This window comes from Pteropus alecto, unplaced genomic scaffold (genome assembly GCF_000325575.1).
Source record: "Pteropus alecto unplaced genomic scaffold, ASM32557v1 scaffold109, whole genome shotgun sequence".
Classification (NCBI taxonomy): Eukaryota; Metazoa; Chordata; class Mammalia; order Chiroptera; family Pteropodidae; genus Pteropus; species Pteropus alecto.
Genome location: NW_006494608.1, coordinates 5,352,538 through 5,368,925, shown reverse-complemented (window position 1 = coordinate 5,368,925; position 16,388 = coordinate 5,352,538). Strand labels below are relative to the sequence as shown.

General features: G+C 37.2%; 1 protein-coding gene and 1 pseudogene across 1 annotated transcript in view; one reads left to right on the top strand and one right to left on the bottom strand.

Annotated features, from left to right (window-relative positions):
• Positions 1-16,388, bottom strand: part of HECW1 (HECT, C2 and WW domain containing E3 ubiquitin protein ligase 1) — a 486,667-nt gene that overhangs the window by 207,399 nt on the left and 262,880 nt on the right. The window lies entirely within an intron of this gene.
• LOC112473592 lies at positions 13,304-13,422 on the top strand (annotated as a pseudogene).

Here is a 16,388-nt window from a genome sequence, read left to right as displayed (position 1 = left end):
ATGGAATTGTATTCAACCATAAGAATAGAGTAAATTCTGCCATATGCAACAACATGGATGGACCTCGATATAATCATGCTAAGCGAAATAAGCCAGACAGAAAAAGTGGAAAATCACATAATATTACTTATACGTGGAATATAAACCTAAAAGCAACAAATGAGCATGACAAACAAACAGAGACTCGTGGACATTGACTATAGGCTAGTGGTTACCAGAGGACTATAGAGTAGTGGTTAGTAGTGGGGTGGAGGAAGAGGGTGGAACTATACAGGGTAAAGGGGTGCAAATATAGGGTTTAGGGAGAGGGTGAAGTGGGTAAAAGGGATCACATATATGGTATCTGAAGGAAACTGGACTTTGGGCGGTAAAAACACAGTAGAATATATAGATGTCAAATGATAATGTATGTCTGAAAATTATATAATTGTAACAACCAATGTTACCCCAATAAACTTAATTAAAAATTAAAAAAAAATAAAAAAGAGTTTGGTAGTAAAAACTTGTGGAAATACCTGGTCCTGGCTTTTGGGGGGAATGTTTTTACTCATGGATTCAATTATTTTTTATCGATCTGTCCAAATTTTCTATTTCTTCATAATTCAGTTTTTTATGTTGTTTATTTCTAGAAATTTATTTATTTATTCTAGATTATCTAATTTGTTATTGTATAATTCTTCACAATAATAGTTTATAATTGTTTACACTTCTGTGATATCAGTTGTAATGTTTCCTCTTTCATTTCTGATTTTATTGCTTTGGACCTTCCCCCCTCCCTTTTTTTAAATCTAGCTAAAGATCTGTCGGTTTGCTTACCTTTTTAAAAAATTGGTTCCTAGTTTTGTTATTCTATTGTTTTTTCTGTGTTTCTATTTCACTTATTTCTGCTTGGATCTTTGTTATTTCCTTTTTCTGCTTACTTTGGTCTTCATTTGTTTTTCTTCTAGTTACTGTAGGTGTAAATTTAATTTAATCTTTTTTTCTTGATTTAGGAATTTAACACTATAATCTTTCCTCTTAAAACTACTTTTGCAGCATCCCATAAGTTTTGATATGTTGTGTTTCTAATTTTTGTTTGTTTAAAGTTTTTTTTAAAATTTTCGTTTTGAGTTCTTCTTTGACCTATTGGTTGCTCAGGAAATGAAAAGATATTCTGTGCTCATAGATTAGAAGAATTAACATTGTTAAAATGTATTTTTGAAATTTCTAGCCTTCCTCCTTTTATTCATTTCCAGTTTCATACCATTGTGGTTGGAAGAAATACTTGGTATGATTTCAGTCTTTTTAAGTTTGCTAAGACTTCTTTTGTGATCTATCATATGATCTATTCTAGAGACTATTTTATGTGTGCTTGAGAATAATATTCTGCTACTGTTGGATGGAAGGTTTTGTATATGTTGTTAAGTTCATTTGGATGGAATGTTTTATATATGTCTGTTAAGTTCATTTGGTCTAAAGTATGGTTTAAACTCAATATTTTCTTGTTGATTTTCTGCCTCTATGATCTATTCATTGATCTATTATTGTATTGTTTATTTCTCCCTTCTGATCTGATACTATTCTTAATATATGTAGGTTTTTCTGATGTCGTGGGTATGTATTTATGATTATTATATCTTCTTGATGAGTAGATGCCTTTATCATTATATAATGACCTTTTTCGAGTCTTGTTACAATTTTTAGATAAAGTGTATTTTTTTCTGATATAAAGATAGCTACCCCTGCTCTCTTTTGGCTTCCACTTGTATGGAATATCTTTTCTTCCCGCCAATTCACTTACAGCCTGTATATGTTCTTAAAGCTAAGCGAGTCTCTTATTGGCAGCATATAGTTGGGTCTTATTTTGTTATCCAACTAGCTGCTCTATATCTTTGTATTAAAGAATTTAATCTATTTACTTTTAGAGTAATTATTGATAGGTAAGAACCTACTAATACCATCATATTAACTGTTTCCTGGCCATTTTCTAATTCTCTTGTTCCTTTCTTTCTCTTTGCTTCCTTACTTTGTGAATTGATGTTTGTCCAGAGTGGTATGGTTTTAGTTTCTTTCCTTTATCTTTTGTGAATCTATTGTAATTTTTTAATTATTATTATTTATGCCTATAGTACTTGGTCTTCCTAGGTTGTCTCCCATCCAAGTACTAACAACGTCCGACCCTGTTTAGCTTCCGAGATCAGACATTGGGCTTGTTCAGGGTGGCATAGCTGAAGTCCATGGACTGTGGCTCCATTGGGGTATCTATTGCAATTTTTGGCTGACCATGAGGCTTACTTACAGAATACATCTTATAGATATAACCACCTATTTTATGCTCATAATTTAACTTTGATCATATATAAAACTCTACGCTTCTACTCCTCCTCCTTTTATATTTCTGATGTCACTATTTACCTCTTATATTGTATATTCATTAAAAATATTGTAGCTATACATATTTTTAATATTCTTGTCCTTTAACCTTTATATTAAAGTTAAGTGGTTAGTACTCTACTATATTACAGTATTGGAATATCTGAATTAGACTATATACTTACCTTTACCTTTCAAAGACCTGAAAACCAAATATTTTCAGGTTTTTGTGTTACTTATTAACATCTTTTCGTTTCAGCTTGAAGAACTTCCTTCAGCACTTCTTGTAAGGCTGTGGTGATGAATTCTCTTATCTTTTCTTCGTCTGAGAAAATCTTTATCTTGCCTTCATTTCAGAACTGCTTTCCCAGGTAAAGTATTCTTGGTTGGTAGTTTTTTTCTTTAAGCGCTTTGAATATATCATCCCATGTTCTCCTGTCCTGTAAGGCTTCTGCTGAGAAAACTGCTAATAGCCTTATGAGAGTTCTCTTGTAAGTTACAAGTTTTACTTTTTCTTGTTGCTCTTAAAATTCTATTTGTCTGATTTCTGACAGGTTTATTATATTGTATTAGAGATGGTCTCTTTAAGTTGCTTTTATTTAGTGCTTATGAGCTTCATGAGTTTGGATATACAAAACTCTTCCCAGATTTTTGAAGTTCTTGGCCATTATATCTTTAAATGTTTTTCCCCCCCTCTTTTACCCTTTTTCTCCTTCTGGAACTAATAATTTATACTTTTTTATGGTATGCCATAAATCATATAAACTTTCTTCACTCTTTTTCATTTTTTTAAAATTTTGACTCTTCTGATGGATAATTTCAATTGATATGTCTTAAGGCTCACTTACTCTTTCTTCTCCTTGGTCAAATCAGTTCTTTATTGAATTCTTTTGATCATTGTATTTTTCGCTCCAAAATTTCTATTCGGTTCTTTTTTTTTAATGTTTTCTATCTCTTTGTTGAATTTCAGATTTTTTTCTTGTATTATTTTCCTGATATTATTGAGTTGCTTATTTATGTTCTCTTGTAGTTCTCTAAATAACTTTAGAACTTTTTCAGGTTATTCTTGGACCTCCATTTCTTAAGGGTAGTTTGGAGGTTTACTGTGTTCTTTGGCAGAGTCATGTTTCCCTCATGATTCTTATAGCCTTGCATAGGTGTCTGTGCATTTTAAGAAGCAATCAACTCTTCCAGACTTTATAGATTGATTTTGGTAAGGGAAGATTTTCACCCACAGGTGGGGAGGAAGTTCTGGAGTTGCAGGATGCTAAGTAAGGCAGTTTGTGGCAGTTTAGGGGAGGCATAACATCTCTTTGACTCAGGCCACTGGGATCCACAGCATCAACAAATTTGTGGTCCTTTATGATCACTTTGGGAGGTCCACTGTGGCTGCCATGGCTGTTGGGGTCCTCAGCAGCACCTCTAGGTCCAGTAGCTAGGACCAGGACAGGTATTGGTGGTCACCAGAGCTGGTAGCATGCACACACCTGATTGTGGGGTCCAGCTGCAGGTATCTGTGTAGCGGCAGAGGCTAAGTGCAGACACATATGTCATGATAAGAGCTAGGGCAGGCAGCAAGGTCTGGAGCCAAATGCAGATTCTCTGGCTCTCAACATGTACTACTGTGGCTACTAAGAGTTGTTACAAGTACATGGCAGTGGAGGCCAGAAATGAGGGTTGGGCTGGGGACATGCAGGTACACAGCTGGAGAGGCTAGTTTCAGCTGAGTGTTGTGGTGCAGGCCAGTGATAGTAGACAGTGCCTGATTTGGGTCCACAAGCAACTGTTGGGACTCTGGTTGTTGAATGTGCTCTCCTATGCTTGCACAGTCTCCCCCTGGGCATTTTCTCACAGTGCAGATTGGTGATAGGGGTCAGGGCAGCAGCATGCAGGTACATAGCTGGAGATGCTAGCCCCCAGGGCATGCATGGCAGTAGGGTTTAATTGCTGGGGTCAAGGCTGCCATCTTTCACTTGTGTAGCCACGGAGGCCTGGACTGGCAGCTGGTGTGGTTCCCAGGCTTCTGGAGGGTGGGGTGTATAGCTGGGACACAGGCAGCTGACATCAGCAAACATGAGTACCAAAAGCTGGTAAAATCTGCAGTGGTTCTGTGGCAGATGTGCTGGCTGTTACTTCTTTCTTCACCAGTGAAAGCTGCTGGAGTTTTTTGTAGAACAGGTCACTGTGAGCCTTATCACTCCTGCTGTGTGGCTGCTATTGGTAGATCCTGCTTTTTTCCCTTGTTCTCAGCTTTTTCTACACCTCTCAGCTTTGCCAGCATGAGTAGGGTAAAATCAAAATGAGAACTTCATGAACTGAAAGGGTAGACACGCTGGTCACTTACCCTGATCTTCCTTTTCCAGCAAGAGGAATGCTTTAGAGCTGAGGAGTTTCCTCTTGGCACCGAACAGTGCTTGCCTGGGGAATGGGATGATGCAGGCAAAAACATCTGTCTGCCTACTCTTTTAATTTTCTCCTCCTCCTCCTCTTTCTCTTCTTTCTCCTCCTTTTCTTTGTATTTTTGTTCCACTGTGCTGCTGAAGTTTCTTTACTGTACTTCACAGCTTTTCCAGAGCTGTTTTTGTTCATGGATAGCTGTTTAAGTGTTGACCTTTGTGGGCAGACAGAGGCTGACGTCTCGTATACCACCATCTTAATGATATCACTCTCATAGTTTGTTTTTTGCCCTGGTATTTAACCAAAAATTTTGATGTTGGCCATTGATTTAAAGAAGATTTTACATAGTTCCTCTTTCATATAGGAACTTCATTACTTGGTTCATTAATTCTAAGTAATGAATGTTTATCCAAGTGATGTTTTGTTAATTTTTTGCAAAGAGGTGAAAAATTCAAGAATGGATGTTAAATTTCCTCAGTCTGGAATGGATGAATAGTTCAGGCATTTATGGAGGTTTTGATAGGCAGGTGTACAATTTGGAGTTGAGAGCTTGAGCTGGAGTCAGAGATCTTTCTTTGCCAGCCACTTCTCATATCATGTGGCCCAGGGCAAGGCAATCAACTCCTCTACTTCTCAGTGCTCCTTTGTAGCAAATGGAGGCCAGAACAGAATCTACTTCACTGAGTTCTCTTGAGAATTGAATGAGATGATGTATTTAAAACAGTTAGCACTAAGGCTGGCATATAGCAAATGAACTAAATTAGGCCAATGTTGTTATTTATATTGGTATTTGTTTCTTAACCTCTGATTTTTTATTGTTAATTATGTTAGCAGACTGTCTAATATTTGTTTTTGTAATATAGATGAAGATTGAAGCATAAAGAGGTCAAACAAGGAATCTGCTTGACTGGATGTGAGAAAGAGACATGACCAAAAGGTAGTTCTGGAAACTGCTTCAGTGCCTTCTATATGGCCAGATTATTTTTCTGCTCAGCCAGACTCTATTATAAACACAACCTCAGGACAACAAATGCATTGTCTGGTATGCCGCACCCATCTAGATGAATTTAATATGCTTTGAGTCTTGTCCATATTTTTCTAACCCCGGTTTTCCAACAAATTCACGTCAAGCTGCTATTGCAATAATTTTGTAAATAAAATCTGGCCTTCATGAAATAAACAACAACTAAAAGCAATAGTACAGTGAGCTTCTGTTAAAATCTACACCCTTCAGTTTACCCAGATGATGGAGCTGATAAATACCCCTCCTCACCTTGGAGCTGAACTTAGAGCCCATGAATCTCAGATGAGAGATCAAAGTTTGTGATTAGGGATCTCAGAGCTAAAGGAGGCAGGGTGGTGAGGGTGGACAGAAATTTTGGAAGGGTTCCATCAGAAGATAGGAGAATATGCAGGGAGGTAGGAGCATCTATCTGATTAATTTTGGATCAGGGTGAATGTAGAGCAAGTATTTGGTAGCTCATAGGGAAGAAAAACCATTTGAGTCAGGGCTTTACCACTTCTTTGGAGACTATTTGCATCCCTGGGAATGGACTTCTATATAATGTGGGAAGTTAAGAGATTTGGTCTGAATTGGGATGACTTAGCAACTCTCTTTCCTCCTCTATCTTCAACCCCCAAATATTGGGAGGACAAGAGGAGCCTCTGAAGCCTTTGTGACAGACAGAATTCTAAGATGAACCCCAAGATTTCCTGCCACTGTATACAAGCCGGCATAATCCCAGGAAATATGAATTACTCCTATATTTAGGTTATATTATATGTCACAGTTGTCTTTGAGAAAGAAAGATATGGGTGGTCCTAACGTAATATCATGAGTTCTTTAAATTTGGGTCTAGAGGTCAGAGAAAGAGAGGGTAGGGAGAGTCAGAGATTCAAAGTGAGAAGAATTTGACCTTGCCATTGCTTGCTTGAAGATGGAGGGGGCTGTGGGGAAAGGCATGTGGGTAACTGTAGACACTGAAGAGGCAGTAAAGACATGGGGAGTTTAGTCCTACACCATAAGGAACTGAATTCTTCCAACAACATGGAGCTCAAAAGCAGGATTTTCCATAGAACTTCCAGATGAGAACACAGCCTGGCTGACATCTTGATTTCAGGTATTTACCTTGCAATACACTGAGCAGAGAATCCAGTCATACTGTCCTGGACTTCTAACCTACAGTTCTATGAGCTAATACGTGTTATGTTAAGCTGTTAACTTTGTAGTGATTTGTTACACAACAACAGGAAACTAATATAACCTTCTTCACTCTATTTCTTTTATAAGCCAGAGGTCATTTTCAAAACATTCTTTTTCCTTGAGAGGAATATCTATCTGATTACAGAACTAACAATAGTTATATTTTTCCTAAGCCACTGTGGCCAGTTTTCATCCGCGGAAACCATGAATTGTAAACTGGCATTGTTTCTCTTTTAGTAAGGGCCACTTTAACCCACAGAGATCAGTCCTACCACAGCCAGTGCAAAAATGTGTGCCCACCATTGTTACAGACATGCTCATCTGATCCCAGAGCCTCAGTCTTTACTGGTTAAAAGTACATGTTCATATATTCTATAAATAGTCTGAATTCCTTCCTGTAGCAAGGCAGAGGATGTGAATGCACAAGTGCACACATACAGAATTTTCTCTGTGTTTCCAGACATTTAGGACACTTTGTAGGGGCAAGAAATGGGCAGCTCATGCTTAACAATTGGATCCATTGCTTTAAATTTAAAATACCTGGGAAAGTATTTGGAAAGTAAAGTATATTAACTATATTATTTGGAAATATAACCTATGGTCTAAAAATGAATTTATTGTTTCTCAACTTTTTAAAACCATGCTCGTATATAATACAGAACATATAGTCTATACAGTAATTTGTTATTTAGTATATGTATAAAGCTTACCTCTCAAGTCTCCTTGAATGATAACGTCTCTTGAAGTAACTTTTATGACCTAATGTTCCTCTATATTTGTAATCATTTTGTGTGCTTATGCATTGATAGGTCATATTTTACTAATATCAAACCATGCCAGAATATACTCCCAAAGTGGGGTGGGTGGGAAGAGAAGTTTAGTGAGGGTGCCACAAAAAATGCTTGAGGGGAGAAGGGCAGTTAGAGAGGTGGAGCCAGGTGGCTGCTGTGTGTACCACAGAAGGCTTGCCCACTGTCATCTATCCTGAGCCTGGGAGTGTTGTAGGGAACTTGTATCCTCAGGAACTGATATTGACGGATAAGGTCATGGACCGTTTCAATACTATGCAATTGGAAGTTATGGCTGAGGTTTGCTCTGGAGACTGAAGATTCCTGAATTGTATACCTCTGGATGGGAAGGAATGAGCCAGGGGAAGAAGAACACTGTGGGCAGAGGGAATTGTAGCAACCAAGACAGGGAAATGCAAACTAGCCTGGTGTTCTGGGAGCCACAAGTTTCTGCCACATCCCTGGGCTTGAACATGTGGTGCCATGAGGCTCTACAGAGGACAGGAAATGGAGGCTATTTATACCATGTCTTGAACATTGCAATTTATTTGTTTTATTTTTATTTCTTTTTTATCGTAGTTACGTTTAGGAATTTGAACTTTACTACAAAGGCAAGAGAAAGCCATCGAAGGTTTTTTTTGTTTTTTGTTTTTTTAGTAAATAACATTTTTTAATAATAAAATTGTTTTAAAAAGTCATACATACTCATTGCAAATGACTGGAGATGCTTTGAACAAGGTAGTGCAACACTTATTGCACACTGAAGCCTTGCTTCCCCAGGGCAACAGGTCTCTCCAAACCAGGTGAGGAAGACTCTATGGGGGCAAGGAAGGCATCTGTCCTTTTTAAAGTTCTCCAGGGAAGTCCTGAGGTGTACCCCAGCCTGAGAACCACAAAGTTATAAGGCATAAAATGAAGTCAGAGAGACTAATTCAGAGGTAGCTGAAATGAACCACAATGAAGGTCCTGACAGTATGGTGGGAGGATGGTGAGGAGAACAGAGCCTTGTACCCTTAAGTGGTAAATGAATAGAACCTGGCAACTGACTGGAAGAGGGTGTTGAGAAAAAGAAGTCCTTTTGATCGAATCTCTTCGTATTCTCTTCAAATTTAGAACCTTTTTTTTTTTTACAGATTATGAAATTCCTCAAAGTCATTGTTCTTCCAGACTTGGTTTTGTCTTTACCACCAGCAAGTCCAGAGTGATAAGAGTTAATTCTTTGCATGTAAGCATATGACTTTGGAGGAAAAACTGCTTTAATTCTACTTTTTAACAACAGCTATTAATTTATTGCAAAACCTTTGGGTAAATTAAATCATAGGAAGTATGTCAGTTGCTATTCCATCTGGGTCAACAGTTCTGTTTAGTGAAAATAAAAAGGAACTGCATTTTGCATGGACAGAGCTCTTTGCAGCCACTGACTCCTCGTGATTAAACAGACAACCCTCCCAGAGAGGGATAAGCTTAGTTCATCCATTTGCATATACCGTGAAACTGGGACAATGTTTACTCACTAAACAAAAGATGCTCACGAAAAGATGCCTATAAAATGATTTTGCTTTCGCACAAACCATTTTCTGCTTATTGACTTGCTTTGAAATATCTGACAGGTATTCCCATATGAAAATATATTTAAGTTCTAGGCAAAAATGTGCATTTCTCTCTAGTATAATGTTTTTTTGTCCCGTGACATGCCACAAGGATGCTCATCTCCTGAGAGAAAGTAGAAAAAGCCTACTCAGTTTCAAGAACGTGCTTGCTGTTAGCCCCCATGCACTCTGCCACCTCAGGGGCTCTGTCCTCCTGCAGGAGCACTTGCATTCTCTCCAGATGAGTTATGGGAGCTCCTGCTCCCTACAAGTGATGAGTGATCATGTGATGAGTGGGTATTTCCCCTTCTTTCACATATGGCAGAAGAGTTCTTGCTCTTCCATTAAATACTGGTCAGCATTCAAAAACCTCACACCTATCTCCTTCTGCATTTCCAGTGTCTATGTGGAAGCCGAGACTCACCCTCTGGTTGCCTAAGTTGTGGTTTTCAGAGACAGTTCTCTAAATAATAATACTCACTTATGCTTTAGAAGTAATCCATAGTAATTCCAATCTAGTTGTGAAAAATATTTGTTAAAATAATATTTACAGTTCAGTCATCATTTTGACTGCTATTCATCCATCCATCCATTTCACAGGTACTATTCTAGGGGCAGTGAATTCCTTTAAAGAAATATATTGAATGTAGGAACTAGGGTCTTCCTAATAAGTAGTATCATTTGTTGGCACTTTCTAACTTCTGTATATTGTCAAATATGCATTTAGCTTCTCTATATTATACTGACACTGAAATTTATGTATTTTTCAACTAGAGAGTTGGAGTAGTCCTACAGAGAAACAATTATAGATGCAGCACAGGAGACTCACCATATTAACTAACACTTACTGTATACTTATTGATGCTGGACAAGTGCTGAGAGCATCACAAGCATTATTTCATTTCATCCTAGAGAACCTTTCAACAGTCCTATGTAGTGGCTCTTATTTTTATCACCTATCTGGATTATCATTGTAGATTCAGAAATTGAGTCCCAAAGAAGTAAACTTGTTTAAGACCAAGTTATTAAGTAGCTGAGCAGGGCTCAAACCCATGCTTATTAGGTACAAATGTTTTATGGTGTGCCTGCCATGTGCCAGGTACTGTTCTAGCCAGTGCTGAGAAACCCTGAATAGGACAGGCAGGTGCATCCCTGACTTTAGAGGCTACATTTCAATAAGGGGAACAAACACAAACAAGTTACAACATGAGCAACATGATAAATACAAAGCGTGATAGAGTATGGAGAGTGACTGAAGGTGTATGGAGAATATTTTTGATAGGGTGGTTGTAAAATGCTGCTCTGAAGAGGTGACTTTGGAAAAAAAGCCTAAATGAAGAGAGGAAGTAAATCATTTAAATATCTGGGAGAAATATGCCAAGCAGAGAAACAAGACAAGGTGCAAAGGCCCTGGGGACAGATCAATTTGATGTATTCAAGGGTCAGAAAGACAACCAGTGAGGTTAGAATTAAGTGGAAAAGGAGGAGGCAGCGCTAGGCAGGGGCTTAATGGCTCTGCAAAAATGTTGTATGAAAAAAAGCCAAATTTGAGCAGAAATGTTATGTGATGGGATGGGAAAATTTGAGTAGAGAAGAGAACTGACTTTACAGTACAGAAAGACTAATTCCTAGAGGTAGTAGATCTCTACTTAGAGATACCAATTTTGATCTCAGAATCAGAATTTCTTAGAGGGCAAGAGGGGATAGTTTCCTGCATGCAAATGGAAAAGTTGATACAGTTGTAACTGGAAGGGAAGCATAATGTGTGAGTTTATGTACAGGCAGACTATTGGATTGGATAATGATTGCCGCCATTTTCTCAGTGAAAAGGGCATATAATCAACTGCCAGTGGGGAGGGGAAGGGTGCTGTAAGTTTAAGGAAAAAAGAAAGTGTGAAGCAGCCTTCTCTAAATGTGGGAAAGGTGGAGTGCTTCTGAGGAGTGTTAGAAGGCTCTTGAGATCTGTAGTTGGAGGAAAAACTGCTTTAATTCTACTTATTAAGACTAAAGAAAGACTCTTCTGCTGACTAAAGGCAAGTAAAGAGTAGAAAGAATTGGGTTTAACCAGCGCTGGATTGGGCCAGGTGAGAGTGACAGAGGGATAAAGGGACAAACAATATATGATGGAATCTTAGCTAAGGATGGAAGTAAAAATCATTAATAATAGACTGGGGTTAGAGAATTGAGTTACAAAGGTGGGAAGTGGTGGTTCAAGAGTGGTGTAGTTGGAATTGAGAATTTGGAAGTGATATAGTTACTGGTATTGTGAGACCTACAGCAAAACCATGGGAGTCGATGGGTAAGGTAGGTTGGTGTTAGGAATTGACGAGCCAGGGTGTGGGATAGATCATCTCTTTTATATGAATATGGAATCCACAAAGAATCACAACAAGATTATCTTTTAGCCCGTATTGTAGTACAATCCTAGAAAATAAGAACAGTGGTCAATGCTCATATATGGGATTAGACTTATAGAGGACAGAACTCAGGATCCATAACTCCCACTTCTGTATCCTAACTCTACATGAATAATACTGATGGTCAGGAGCATAAACCCATCTCAACTTTTCATTCCTGTTTATTATTTAGGAAATATAGGGCAATGAGGTATTTTAAAAAATATTTGGCCAGAAATGCTTATTAAATGAAAAGCATCAGTCCAATTTTAATTTGCACAACCCAAGTTAGAAGAAAAATTATGACAAAATGCTATCATCCATTTCTTTATTTTATCCTTTCTCTGTATTATTTGAGAAAAAAAAAGAGTGAGAAGTAAATATATGAAAGAATACAGGAAAGATGCCCATATTACTGGGGGGTTGGATATCCTACGGGCCTGAAAGAGTGCATTTCTCCCCTTCAAACATACACAGCTACTAAGTAGGAGAGCAGGGATTTGAATCAGTTCTGTTTGACTTCAATGTGCTCTTAATTTCCTATTCCTATTAGTCCAACAAGGATTGTACATGCACACACATACATACTCATAATCAATAATAACCTCCACATCCTACATCTAGAATATAGATTGTCCATACTTTATTTTCAGTTCAAAGTGTTTCAACAACGCATGTTTGGGACCCCTGAGAGAACAATGCGAAATCTTCCCAAGGTAGGTTATCTGGGAGAGCTCCACCTATAAACCATATGTGATTGCTTATAAAACAGGTTATAAGTAGCTCTTTGAAAAGTTAGATTTCCCTGCTGAGTAAACCCCCTCCTGATAAGTCCCTGTCTCTCCTCACTCAATAGTCATTATGCACATAGGAAAGCAAAATTACCTCAAATTAGCTCTTATAAAAGGCTTAGAAATTTCTAGAAATGAAGGGTCTAGAAAGAAAAAAAAATTCAAATAGCTAGATTTTTTTTTAAAAAATCTTAGTTTAATGTTGATGACTTTAAGCAAGCAAGATTTTTTTTTTTTTAATTTGAAAGTATAACACACATAATGGCCAATAAAATTAAATAGACTCCAGTTAAGCTCAAGGTACTCTTTAAAGCAAGCTATTAATGACTATGTGTATATGCATCTATTTGGATGTATAAATAAGATACCCATAAACTAAAGCATTTATGCTAAGGCTCTACCAACTTCCTCTGAAATGCAGCCATCTTTATTTAGCTTCTGACCAAGCAGCCATTTTTCATAAAAAATGGTTGAATTCAGAGAAATTATCCATAGCTCTAGAGGAGGTACAAGAAAATTTCCAGGATCAGACTTCTGCTTTTAATCATAGGACTGCCAGGTAATTCTGACTTCCTTTTGGCATGAGCATAAACAGAGCCCTTAACTGGGAGACTGTGACAACATACCTGATAATGCTACTAATTTAAGGGCTTCTCCCATCTTTGTTAAAAGTAACATAGGAAAACTCCAAAGGAGAAAAAATAATCTCTGTGCATTAAAATGCAAGGATTTGATTCTTTAACATAATGACACTAGGGAAGATCCCTGATCTAAAGGTGTGGATCTTGTCTATGGCCATGCCACCCTGAACAAGCCTGATCCGGTCTGATCTCAGAAGTTAAGCAGGGTTGGACCTGCTTAGTACTTGGATGGGAGACCACCTAGGAAGACCAGATGCTGTAGGCATAAGAAATAAAAAAATAAGAGGTTGTTAGCTGACAAGGTCCTGTGAGGTCAACCAAGGGTTGACTTGCAAAAAATAAAAAATTAAAAATTAAAATAAAATAAAAAAAGGTGTGAGTCTTGGTTCCCTGTCAGAAATAGCACCTTAAATCCAGGGGCCCATCACAGCTCAGTTTAGGTGGTTCAAGGAGGTGGAATCTAATGATCCATCAGAACAGAAGACTAATTATTGTGAGGTGGCAAGGTGAGGTTGCAGACTTAACAATAAGCTCTTGAGTAAGTGCAATTAGAAGGTCTGATCCCTTGGGTCAGTCTTGTTTTGTGTTTTGAAGCAAGGAAGCTAAGAGCTTTTTAATCAACTTGAACTTCACCATCTTCATAGACCAAGAAAGGTAAAAATACTGATGATAGTTCAGTGTACATGATCCCTGCAGAAGTGTTAATTAAGTGTGAAAATGTGGCTGGTGTAAGACAAGGACAGTCTCTCTGGGTATGGAGAGGAAGCTGGCCTGGGCTGTCTTTTTCTCTGGCCTTCATCTCACCATGTGTGGCCAGGAGTTATTTTTCTGCTTGAGCTGGGGAGGAACTGAGCTCTCCCTTCCAAGTCCCCGATGTCTCCAACTTACCAAAATGCTTTTTACACTGCTTTCATTCACTTTGATTACAGGTCAGATGTCATTTATTTCAGCTCTGTGAGATCCTTGGGAAGTAAGAATTTCCTTTCTCTTGAGACTTTTTCCCTGAAGGGAAATTTTATGCCAGAGTGTGACCACTAAATCAAACACTAGAGTTGCAGGTTGCAAATCTGAAATCTGGATTCTTATATTTGAAATTTCTTAGCCTTCAATTAAATGTTAATAAAAAGAGTTTTTTATAGAAAGGTCATTGAGGATTTAAAAATCAGAATGTTTTCAACTAGACTTTTACTAACACGACGAACATTTATTGGGTACTTACTGTGTAAAAGGCACTGTGCCATATGACCAATGGGAATACACAGAGCTCAGAGGCTGGCTGGGATCCCTCTCACTGGGAGATTTGTTAAACTTATTTTAGACGTTGGCTCCAGGACCGAGATAATCAAAATCTTTCACTTCTGAAAGTTCCTGAGTCTCCTTAAGTGGTAAATTATGGGTGATATATTTCTTCGTTTATATGTATTCTCTAGGAATATATACTACTTATGCACTTTTTAAATGTTAAAAATGATATCCTATATACTTATTTTCATCCTAATTTTAATTTTAAAAACTTTAGTGTTTCATGGTTAAGTATTGTAATGGATGCATATATATTTGGTTTGTTAGATGATGATGAAGCTCATGTAAATAATATAAAATAAAGTTTCATATATAAATATATATACATATATGTATATTTTACACATATTTTTCTCTGTATAGTTATTTATATCCACATATTTATATGACTACAGAGACTAGACTGGTGTTTCTGAATCTGGGATATTCCCCAGTGTTGTTTCATTAAAGAGTAAGTCCTAGAAAATTAGTATCTAGTTCTAGAGACTTTAAGTCAGCCCAAGGAGACAGTGAGTCTCTCTTACAGATTGAATTGTGCCTCTCCCAAATTCATGTGTTGAAGCCTAAACCCCCAATGTGATTGTGTTTGGAAATACTTTTAAAGAAGAATTAAGTTCTTTAGGATGGGGCCCTAATCCAATAATACTGGTGTCTTTATAAGAAAAGAGAGACACCTGGGATGAGCATTCTCAGAGAAAAGGCCATGTTTGGGCATAGGGAGAAGGCAGCCATTTGCAAACCAAGGAGGGAGGCTTCAGGAGAAACAAATCTAGAAACACCTTACTCTTGGACTTCCAACCTCCAGAACGATGAGAAAATAAATGTTGGTGGTTTAAGCCCCACAGTCTGTATTTCGTTATGCTACACCTAGTCCACTGATAAAGTCACTGTGATTACTCCTTCTCATTGCTGTTTAGGAACACTTTATAAACCAGATATAAAATATAAGTGAAGCTTATTAACATAACAAGACATATTTCAATAGATTCAACCTCATAAGCTACATCTTCAATATTGACAGATCACACCTACATATGTTATCTATGTACTATGGACACCTTTCCCTGTGAGGTTTGTGGAGAGTAATGGTCCCAAAGAAGTCCCTCTGAGACTCAGCAAGTATGACACACACAGCCTTTTGTTTTAAACAAGTAATTCTTACCATGACAAGTCTTAATGTTTAGAGTTTTTTTTAAAAGTTTTTAACAATGCCTTTTTGATGATTAAAGTTAAAATATTTTTGTTTAACCCATTCATGCAATAAATCATATCATATATTTGAATAATAAAATAATAACGTACTCTTGCAATTATTTTGTCATATCTCTATAGCTAACTAGTTGCCTTAATTACTACAAGTTTCTACCATGCATAATTTCCTCGGACCTGAAATTATATGTGATACACACACTCTTTGATGTGTGTATAATTTCTATATTATTACATGCTTGAGAATATCTATCTTCTGTTCCCCTCACACATCTTTGACAACTGGTACAGTAGAAAGCAAAACTTTTCCTTTAAATAGTTATCTTGCTAAGTTAAGTGGTGAGGAGGGAACAAAGTTTATTGGCTTTTGTTATTTTAGTATCTTGACAGTTTTCCCTGCTTGTTCATAGAATTCTTCAGTTTGAAAAATCTTCCAAAAATACGTGACTATGTAGTTCTGGAAGCTTGTTGCATGTTGGGTTATTATTTTTTCCTTCTTATTTATGTGTTTACATATATATTTTATGATATATTCCAGATATCTGAAATATGATTAATACTTTCAATTTTAAGTCTAAAGTGTAATTAAATTTTTAAAATATTTTTTCAATTACAGTTGACATTCAATACTATATTAGTTTCAGGTGAAGCATAGTAGTTAGACATTTACATAACTTACAAAGTAATCCCTCTGATAAGTCTACTACTTACCTGACACCA